Source organism: Pecten maximus, chromosome 10, assembly GCF_902652985.1.
Source record: "Pecten maximus chromosome 10, xPecMax1.1, whole genome shotgun sequence".
In the NCBI taxonomy this organism is placed as follows: Eukaryota; Metazoa; Mollusca; class Bivalvia; order Pectinida; family Pectinidae; genus Pecten; species Pecten maximus.
In genome coordinates this window covers 32,146,166-32,158,076 of record NC_047024.1, presented here as the reverse complement: position 1 = coordinate 32,158,076, position 11,911 = coordinate 32,146,166, and the positions used below count along the sequence as shown (strand labels likewise).

Below are 11,911 nucleotides of genomic sequence, written 5' to 3'. Positions count from 1 at the left end.
CGTCGCGGCAATTACTATGTCAGGTTTCTACTAATTAACCATAATTAGTATTTATTACCTTGACCATTTGCCCTGGCCACTTGTTTCATATTACACCTATGAATACGAAAAACAAAGGGCAATCGATGTAGGTGTGATTATAATTGACAATGTGACAAATTACCTTTGTTTCTAATGCCAACTCAATAAAAGGGAAGGTCCAGTGTTAATGATTAAGCTGCAGATTTTCAACTGCTCTACAATCTAACAGAATCAAGCTTTCTGGCTGTCTGACGCCACTATTAGGTTTCCACTAATCTATAAACCCAAACTCGACCAAAATAATTGCTGTTGATTGGTAGGCGTTAGCAAAGCACTGCCAGCAGTACGTCTACCACGAGGGATAAAAAGGGACGACTCCTTTCTTGTCTGTTAGCCATGCTGATGGCATTCGGGATAAACATTTTCTGACACAATATCTAGTGACACAGATGTCAGTTCCATTTTCTGTATATTAGCTATATCGGTTGAACTGTATTACTAAAATGTGTTGCAGGTGGACAATCTGGACACTTATCAAACTAGAGATAATATTTATGCTAGCTGTCGTGTCTTCACTTCAAAATAACACTACACACAGCTCTTCAACCGCATCTAACTTGGTTATGAAACGTATTCTACGAAGTTACACGATTGGATTACATCAGGTAAGTGTACTACCTCAAAAATTGTTCATTTTCCCCGAGAAATTGTTCATAGTTTTGAGACGTGATTTTACATTTGTTAAGTTTATCAACGAAGGCCCTGTTTTCCTTGTGGTCAAAAGGTTCGCGTAATAGCGGACCTTAGGAAAACATTCCCACCTTTATTTAATGCTATCAGCAAATGATAACTGAAAATTATCATTAACAGTAAATAATATAAAACAAGGATCGTTTGATTTTGATTCCTGTTTGGCGGATTCATTATTTCTCAATTTAGTATAGACATACGAGTATGATAGAACAGAGCTTAATATGGCACGAGCGCGTACATATGTACAATTAGGTAGTATTGATATGATGGAGAATACGATAATAAATATCATAGATCAGTCATGTTTCCAAAACCAGCTATAAATCTACATTAAAGTACGATTACAAATAATCAGAACAAACGAAGCTTCTCTCAAATTGTGTAAATTGAATAATAACACCTTTTATGAACACTTATTACCGGGACAGCTATAAATCATTAAGTAGAAGATTTATTTTATAATATTTCAAATGTACTTAGTCAGCAGTATTTGTATGTTTAGCTCGCTGACGAACAATTTTAACATCGATTGCATGCCTTATAATTAGAAGTTATATTTATTTCGGGATGTAGACTCTCTAAGAGTGTACAAAATGCACAATCTTTGAACAGCAACCTTACACACGAATTAAATCATAAGTACAGCGTTCGCTGAATAATGAATAGAAAAAATGTAATGCATCATGCAGGTAATTCGTCTTGTGGTTGGTCGGTTAGATGGAATGGGACGAAAGTGTTGAAATCCTTAAGTTATGGACATAGGAATTGGTCTAGTCAAATGTCAAAATAAAGAAAGAAAATTGTGTAAAATGTCAAAGTTGCAATTAACGTTAACCTGGAAGTAAAATGATAGATGGACTTATATCTAGGTTTGAGTTGTGTAGTCAATACATAAGAGTGGTAAATGATTACATTCATATATCATTACACGTCCTCAATTTGTTCTACTAATTCAAACAGGTATGATGTAAAACTGATGTTCTATCATCAGATCCTTTCCATTTTTCAATTGTCCACAACATCAAGGGAAATTAGGAAGCAAGTGTTTTAATTTCGGTCAGTTCATGGTTATGGTAAGTAAGGAAAATCATTGTCCGCGGACTTTATCCTCGGTTTATTTTTCTCATGTTGATATAACTATGTATCGACCTCATCAAAAAGGTTTATCTTTATTTTTTCTCATGTTTGATATAACTATGTATCGACCTCATCAAAAAGGTTTATCTGTATAATCTCATGGTAATAATAATGTAGGCCTCTTCCTCCGAGGTACTGTTTTCAATTCTTTGACGGAGATAAGAATTCCGTTATAATCCACTTGAAGTCCCTTACCTGTGGATTGTCGTCATTCCGTTATAATACACTTGACGGTTTGTCGTCAGTCCATTATAACACACTTGACGTCCCTTACCTGTTGTTTGTCTTCATTCCATTATAATGTTATAATACACTTGACGGTTTGTCGTCAGTCCATTATAACACACTTGACGTCCCTTACCTGTTGATTTTCGTCATTCTGTTATAATATTATTGCCGTCTCTTACCTGTTGATTGTCATCATTCCGTTATAACACACTTGACGTCCCTTACCTGTTGATTGTCGTCATTCCGTTATAACACACTTGACGTCCCTTACCTGCTGTTTGTCTTCATTCCATTATAATGTTATAATACACTTGACGTCCCTTACCTGTTGATTGTTGCCATTCCGTTATAACACACTTGACGTCCCTTACCTGTTGATTGTGGTCATTCCGTTATAATACACTTGACGTCCTTTACCTGTTGATTGTGGTCATTCCGTTATAACACACTTGACGTCCCTTACCTGTTGATTGTCGTCATTCTGTTATAACACACTTGACGTCCCTTACCTGTTGATTGTTGTCATTCCGTTATAACACACTTGACGTCCCTTACCTGTTGTTTGTCTTCATTCCATTATAATGTTATAATACACTTGACGTCCCTTACCTGTTGATTGTCGTCATTCCGTTATAACACACTTGACGTCCCTTACCTGTTGATTGTTGTCATTCCGTTATAACACACTTGACGTCCCTTACCTGTTGATTGTCTTCATTCCGTTATAACACACTTGACGTCCCTTACCTGTTGATTGTCGTCATTCCGTTATAACACACTTGACGTCCCTTACCTGTTGTTTGTCGTCATTCCGTTATGACACACTTGACGTCCCTTACCTGTTGATTGTCGTCATTCCGTTATATGACACTTGACGTCCCTTACTTGTTAATTGTTGTCATTCCGTTATAACACACTTGACGTCCCTTACCTGTTGATTGTCGTCATTCCGTTATATGACACTTGACGTCCCTTACTTGTTAATTGTTGTCATTCCTTTATAACACACTTGACGTCCCTTACCTGTTGATTGTCGTCATTCCGTTATAACACACTTGACGTCCCTTACCTGTTGATTGTCGTCATTCCGTTATAATGTTATAATACACTTGACGTCCCTTACCTGTTGATTGTTGTCATTCCGTTATAACACACTTGACGTCCCTTACCTGTTGATTGTCGTCATTCCGTTATAACACACTTGACGTCCCTTACCTGTTGATTGTCGTCATTCTGTTATAATGTTATAACACACTTGACGTCCCTTACCTGTTGATTGTCGTCATTCCGTTATAATGTTATAATACACTTGACGTCCCTTACCTGTTGATTGTTGTCATTCCGTTATAACACACTTGACGTCCCTTACCTGTTGATTGTCGTCATTCCGTTATAACACACTTGACGTCCCTTACCTGTTGATTGTCGTCATTCTGTTATAATGTTATAACACACTTGACGTCCCTTACCTGTTGATTGTCGTCATTCCGTTATAACACACTTGACGTCCCTTACCTGTTGATTGTCGTCATTCCGTTATAATGTTATAATACACTTGACGTCCCTTACCTGTTGATTGTTGTCATTCCGTTATAACACACTTGACGTCCCTTACCTGTTGATTGTCGTCATTCCGTTATAACACACTTGACGTCCCTTACCTGTTGATTGTCGTCATTCCGTTATAACACACTTGACGTCCCTTACCTGTTGATTGTGGTCATTCCGTTATAATATATATATAATAAAGGTGACCGATATGTCCCATAGGTCTGTTGTTAACCCCCTATGATGGTGCCGCAGTCATCTAAGGGATATGCAACACTTACAACAGTGTAGTCATATGATAAATATACTTTACGGAACATAGACGGTAAACGTTAAAATACTGTCAATATACATTTTAGCGGTAATCTTATGCTAATGTTTTCGAGCCGATAGCGTCGGGCTAAATTGTGATTGCACTAGTTTCATTTTCCATTTGGTATATTTTCATTGTAAGTAACATTCGTGTGTTTATTCATACTGCGCTATTTCTAATTAGTCCTTCACTAATATTTTAATACGACAAAATAAGCACATTTATAGCATGAAACTAATAGACCGAGCAATTATGCATTTTATTGATTTTTTTATTGATTTCATGTAGCTTTTATTTATATCTCTTGTAGGGTATGAGTATTCGGTTTTTTATAGATAGGGGGGGGGGGGGGGGGGGGGGATAGTTAAATTTTATCAAAGTAATAATTTCGATACTTAAAAGGGCTGTCAGTTTACTGAGCCTTAATTTCCCTTTGAAATAGATAATCCGAACACCTTCGTTCCCAGCCCAAACCGTCTGGATTACGAGTTTTCCGGACTGCCGAATTTCGTCTACCAGGTCAAAAAAATTGTCGTGTAAGAGCTATCTCCCTTGACTATATACAATCCGGGACGTTTCATAAACACGTCTAATTGTCAGTCTTTTTAACAATAAATATACTTATGTTTCTGATATTATTCTTATTTTGTTTTATTTTGAAACTAAAAAAATAAAAGAACATGTAAAGTGAAAGTTGTTTTATTTATAGCGGGCATATGTGACCTACAAACAACACATGTATCACGTCCCGGAGGTTCACAAACAAGTAGAAGTTACAAACGTTAAATACCTCAAATAAAAGACCCGGATTTTACAACTTACAAACAGTCCATGTTTTTGCGTTTTTTTACCGTAAGTTAAAACCCTAAAATGAAAGACCCGCTATGTACAATGTACGTTTTTTACGTAAATTAGCAACTTAAAATGAAAGACCCGCGGTCTGTACAACTTACCATCAGTCCATGTTTTTTTTATGATTTTTACGTAAGTTAAAAATCTGAAATAATTGATTAATGTGGTGAATCGTAACTCACTTTGCTGTACCAGAAACCCCTAGTTACAATGTACCTAAAAGTACGCGACACCAGCGAGAACTACCCAAGCTGTCCGATAATTATGAAACCCGTATTCACTTAACAATGTGACGCTTAATTAAGTAGATCAGAGGTATCAGACGACTATTAACTAATTTGTGTGTAATCTTCCCAGTTCTTGTGATCACTGCTTAATACGTAAATGTGTATGTAATTAATAACATGTATCTTTCAGTGAGTCGTCGTTTCACGTAACGGTGTTACAAGCTGATATCCGTGTTTACCCAATACAAGTGTTAATGAAGTTAATTACCAATCATAAATGTATTACATGTATTTGAGATTGATTAATTATCGTATCACCAGAGACCTATATACTACAGAGACACAGAGACCTATATACGAATTCTTGCTATAAAAACAGAGCTACATTGTAACACAGGTAAACACCCGGGCTATGACCTGGCAGCGGTCGCTATGACTACGCACCGTGTCAAGCGATAGTCTGTACAGCTGTCGACACGGGTGTCTTGCCCCGACATTTTTCTCTCCTCGTGTCGAAGAAATCGTCCGGATTATTGCGGGAAATTTACTAATAAAAAGTACGTTCCGTTCCCAAAATGGGCTTCCGGAATCGGAATCCGAATTTCCGGACTGGTGAGTAGAAACAACGTTACGGAAATCCGTTCCCGTGCTATTCCGTCCGGACTGTGAGTTTTCCGGACTATCGGCGTCCGGATTATCGCGAGTCCACTGTACATATGTCATATTATGAAGTCACTGTATCCGCATGTCTGGATCTAATATGAGTTAATTTACAATGTAAAGCTATGGAGATACATATACATGTATTTCATATATAAATATATATATATTAAGTGCATTTAGCTAAATTGCTTGCTCTAACAGAATTTTCAATTCATTGTTATTAGGAGCAACAATGTGGAATGCTGCACATATACACAAAACGTGCTGCATGTATTACCAATAAACTTCAATTATCAGAGTAAATGACTATATTACTGATTAACATATCCGTATGTATACATGTATGCAATTCCAGATAATATAAATAAATATACCAACAGATTATTAGCTTCGATAGACTATTGAAATACATTACATTTAACAGAAGGAAAATAGTTTTTGCACTTGTGCTGTAATAACTAATAACGTTATCAGTAAAGAACATATTAAAAACAAACTATTCATTAGTTTGCATCCTGATAGCCAATTGACGGAGTACACCGCAGGGCCGTTTGCCTGATATTGTTAATTTTAAGCGTGCACGAAATAGAGTGAACAACATGAAAACATACGCTCGGGAATCCTTTTATGAAAACCTAGAGAGTCTTTTAAAAAATTACCTCTCTTTTGATCCGAAACAGTATTGGAAATTATTGAGAAGAATGTTCAAGTCTAGTAGTCACTCTGTAGAAATTTCTCCTCTTACTGATTCTCTAAGCGGAAACATAATATATGATGATAACGAAAAAGCAAATTTATTGAACAATTATTTTTCATCATCAAGAAACAGTAGATGTATTGGAGGTACTGAAATTAGGAAAAGCCTCAGACCTATAGGACCCTTGTTGTTTTTAATTTTTATAATGATATTGCAGATAAATTACAAAGTGTGTCTAGACTATTTGCAGACGACACATCTATGATGTATTCCCCTTCTTCCTGTATTGAAATTGAACGTGTAATACATCATGACCTGAAATGTATCGACGATTGGTCAAAACAATGGCTCGTCACATTTCATCCTAACAAAACAAAAGTATTATTTGTCTCTACCATAACACATGATTAGGACTTTGAGTTGCATTTCAATGAAACTATTCTTCAATTTTCAGAAAACCATAGGCACTTAGGTGTTACGCTTAGTTCAAATGCCAAATGGAATGATCCTATAGAAAACATCTATTATTCAGCGTTAAAAAAAGTCAATGCATTGAGAAAGCTAAAATTCTTAGTAAACATAAAAATACTAAGTAAAATATATTTATGTTTCATACTTCCAACCTTGGAATATGCTTGTGAATTTTGGAGTGGGTGTACTCAATACCATATAGATCTTTTAGAAAAAACTCAACTCGAAGCAGCTAGAATTGTTACAGGACTGCCTCGATATGCTAGTAAACAATCTCTTTATTATGGAACTGGTTGGGAAACTTTAAAAAGTAGGCGAGAAAGAAGAACACTTAATTTATTTTATAAAATGCATAATAAAATGACTCCTCCATACCTCTATAATTTATCACCTGGCTTAGTTGGTGAAAGAAATCCATATTCATTGAGAAATAATAGCAACTATATTATCCCCTTTAATAGTTTAACAAATACATGTACTCGATTATCTTTTAAACCAGCTACGGCTAGACTTTGGAACAACCTCTCTGAATACTTTAAAAAAAAACCATATACATAAAACGACCCCCCCCCCCCCCCCCCCCCCCCCCCCCCCCCCCTTTTATTTTAATTGTGGAACTCGTTATCTGAATATTCTTCTTACTAAATTAAGACATAATTGCAGTGCATTAAATAATGATCTATTTCGTGTAAATTTAACTGATTCACCATCATGTGCCTGTGGTTATCCATGTGAAAACTCGATATGGAACGATATGTTAGTAAAGTTGAATCATTATCAACCGTTGAGCGTACGCCCCTGTAAGGAAGGCTTTGGGTTCTGTTCCCTGGCCGAGACATACCAAAGTCTTTAAAAATGGTAGTTTCTACTCCTGCTTAGCGCTCAGCATATTTGGAGTGGGACGACTGGTTCGCCCGTTGTCAGTATAATGTGACCGGGTGGGGTGTGCTGCTGGGCGTCTTCGGCAGTGTACTTCAGTGAGGTAGCACTATAAATCGGCAAAAGTTCCGGGCTATCACAAGGAAACTTAACACGAAAATACCGCAGCCTCCCAAAACACACATACGCACTCACCACACGCATGCATGTCGCACGCACGGGAGGCCGTCCTTAAATGACATTAGCTGTTAATAGGACGTTACACAAAATAAACCAAACCAAAACATTATCAACCATTACAACTGGATACTCTTCTGTATGGGCATTTCTTTCTGAAACTGGAGCATAACAAAATTATTTTGAAAGTGCCCAAGAATTCATTCATGCTAGTAACAGATTTTAAATATATCCCTGCAAAATACGTGAGACTATGAGACTATTTTAAATACTTTATATCATACAAATACTCTTAGTATTCCATCTCCTATATTCCTGCCTTTCTATTAATTCCCTATACCCAATTCCACCACTACCCTTTCTGGAACGTTACGAATTGATATTTATGTATAAAATGTCCTCTAATATTTTGATATGTTCTGTAAATATTTTTTCTGCCTGGCACAACGAAACGTTACCTAGCAGGAGCTTGATTATCAAAAGGAGAACGATTAAGGAATGAGCATGAAAGGCAATGATAAGGTGAAGGAGCGTGCATATGTAGTTAGTTTGTTCCAGGCAGATATTATGTTATTGCGTGTAAATCAAATATTTTTGTTAGACATTAATTAATTATTGTATAATTATCTGTCTTCCCTTCACTTTCCCACTTTAGTCTTCCTTTTCTAATTTGTAAAATTTGTAAAATTTTAAAATTAACTTAAATGTCCATTGTTTTGTGTCACATTGTTGTAATAATGTTTGGAGGAGAGGACTTCAATAAGTTGTATAACTTGTGCCCAATCCTCATGCTTATATTTGAAGCAATAAAAATATGTTTAAACTTAAACCACATACCGCTAGACACATCCAGAAACTTACTACACAAATAGCACCACACCATGAATGTCTGTTATTTCTTTCTGTACCACATCACAGATCCCGTTGATAATACATATAAACGCCATGTTGAATCATTTTTCTGGTCTTCTTACCATAGATCTTATTCCTTAATGTTGCTCCTATATACCCTTAGATTTCTCGCTGATATATAATTTATGTCCTTCATTTAATATGGTTTCTTTCCTTTTTCTTCTTCCTAATTTCTTTTTTTTTTCTTCCAAATTATTTCCGTTACCGCACTGACACCATTTTAGAGGTTAAGCTGTATAATTCCTTTGGGTTGATTGAGTGCCAAAATCTGTTTAGCCATTCGGAAATGGATATTTTAATTGCATTAAGTTCAGTTGTCACTGTTCAAGAATGCAAATTTTCAATTTCATATTATCAGAGTAGTCTTCGTTCAGACGTTAATTTTCTGTCATGATTTTGTTACACCTTTTTTTTAATGGGATACCTCATAAGATTTAGTGTGATCGGTTTTTAGCTCACACATTTCTAAATTTGCAAATAATCAAATTTGATTTCAATGCCATGCTACATATACTGATTCTGACATTAAGACAAGAAAGAGTGAGAATTAGAATAAATGTCGACGATTTAATTCTGCTGCCAAAGCGAAACCATGTCTCTGTACATTCAATTGGTAAATGTCAACTCGTTATCGGGTTTAAATGTTGCATGGCACTGAATATTACATGATATTATTTATCAATGAGTAATTGTTCCGGAGCAATTGAGTTGTACATGGTGTATTAGATTGCACAGGAAGCAAGCAACACTTTAGTAAGCAATCATTGATGAGTGATGTCCGTGTTATAGAGCTGCGTCGGTACAGGCAATTTATTGAGGTTCAAGAACCATCTTTTATGTACTTTTATCTTTAATCTTGTTCCATTTGTTTAGTGTTGTTTCCTTTTAGATATTAGTAATTTGCCAATTCATCTGCGTTGACGGGCCGTCTAAAATATACATGTTATTAATAATGAATTGCAGACATTATCGCATCAACAACGTCATATTAGGACGTGTTGGCACACCAACATGTGAAAAAAAAGAGAAAATCTCAGTTAAGAAAAAGTGTAAAGAACCAATTTTCATACAAAACCTTTAAAATTATAAAGGAAAACAAAGAACAATGCGGGTATGGAGTTATTTGATTATTCCCCAAGCTGTGGCGTGTTTAACACTTAATATATATACCATAACACCTCAAAGGTACAATTATTGGCAATGTAATATTCAGTTAGTTTCGAAATTGTATTGAAGTTACAATATCAGTTTGGGTTTAATGATGTTGAGCCCTTCGGTGAAAGGTCTTTTCATATTATTTTGCCACAAGCCATTATATATATTGACGCTAGCGCTAAAAGGGATCAATCCTGTAATTGATTAACAGACTTGGAGGAATGTCATGCTTCCGATAGGAAAATTCAGTAAATACGCACTATAAATAGCAATTATTGTTGCCCCATTCAAGAAGACATCGTCCTTAAATACCGACCTAAATGTGTTTCGAAATCAATAACATCAAGCCAACCTTGGTTGTGATTGTTCAAATTTGGGAGGGTCTGAAAGAAGAACTCCCAGGATGCCACGTTGAATGAGACAGTTAACTTTTATTACTGATAATCATCTTAAATTATTTTACTCTATTGAATATTAGAAATATTCAAAGTTCAATGTGGCTGGTCTTTTTTTATTATTATTTTAGTATCACACCTCACCAAGACATTGACATTTTTCTTCCGACCTATCTTGTCTTTCCGTCGCCACCTAGATATTAACACTACAGGTTCTTTGCATGATTGACGAGTCCTAGGCTGACGAAACAGCAGACAGCTGTAGGATATTTTCACACCCATCTTGCATTGAAAGTTTGCTAATACTTTGTGTGTCATTAAATTCACGAGTATTTGTAATTATGTAAACTTAACAATTTAATACTAATTTTTCAAAATTTGTGGAGGATGTTTTCTATAAACCCTCCCCGACTTCAAAGCAATATCTCAATAATCAGCAACATTTAGACAAGATTAGTCAACATAAACATGTACCAGATTATCCGGTTGTCGACCGGAAACAATAACTTGTTTATATTGTATATAACCTTAAAAAGCACAGACTTATTCATCATTGTTTGTTTTCAGATGCCTTGTAACAACATAGGAAGGCGTTGTAATCCCTTAAACCCAAGCGCGAGCGGCTGTTCCGGAGTTTGTCGTCCTGGACGGAGTGTGCGCAGATGCCGAATGTTCCATGGCATACCATATTGTGTTCCAACCAGGATAATTTGAGAAAGAATCTCGAACTTATATCTACACTGGTATCGATATAGCAAATTATATATTTCTGATATGGATAGTATGTTTCTCAGTGCAATGAAAATATTTATATTCATCAACATGTTATGAAATGATTTGACTCCACTAATATCTGTTATGTAAACCAATTGTACTCATTCTGCCTAACAATCTGTTCGATCCTGAATCTTTTTGAGGTGTTAGATATAACAAATCTGGAGGTGTTTTAAGATATAAAGCCTCTGAACTTTAACCTGACTGTGGTGAGAGCGAGGTATAAACACTCCGATTGTGATGACGTTCAATGGATATCGTTGAATGAAATGCATTTTACATGTGATAACTTGCTGCTAGCGTTTGGAACGTGTATGTGGGAACATGTGCATGTGTTTGTGGTTTGTATATGGAAAAAATGAATTTTGTGCTATTAAAAACAAGATGACATTTGCAAAATATTGAATGTCTTGTATTAATGTTTTACTTATTTGTAGCTAAAAGTTAATGTTTTATTTAAGAAATACAACATTAATTAAGATGCCTGTTTCACCTTTTACTCGTTACACATCAATATGGATTTGTCTGGGCCGTGGCGACCGATGTTATGACATCTACATGTGACATTTTAGTTTATTATACCTTTCTTACAGGTGTCTCAAAAACTATATACACACTATGTCATTAAAGGAGATCGGTTTCATAACAGCCGCATTGTTTCATAATGTGCTGTATCATATTACATTAATTAGTCATAAGTGTAGCACGA

The 11,911-nt window shown here is 35.7% G+C and overlaps 1 long non-coding RNA gene across 1 annotated transcript; it reads left to right on the top strand.

Annotated features, from left to right (window-relative positions):
• Positions 1-318: 318 nt before the first annotated feature.
• Positions 319-11,604, top strand: LOC117336890. Its single transcript, XR_004534695.1, has 2 exons — positions 319-686; positions 10,996-11,604. It is a non-coding gene; the product is annotated as an uncharacterized LOC117336890 (long non-coding RNA).
• Positions 11,605-11,911: the final 307 nt, after the last annotated feature.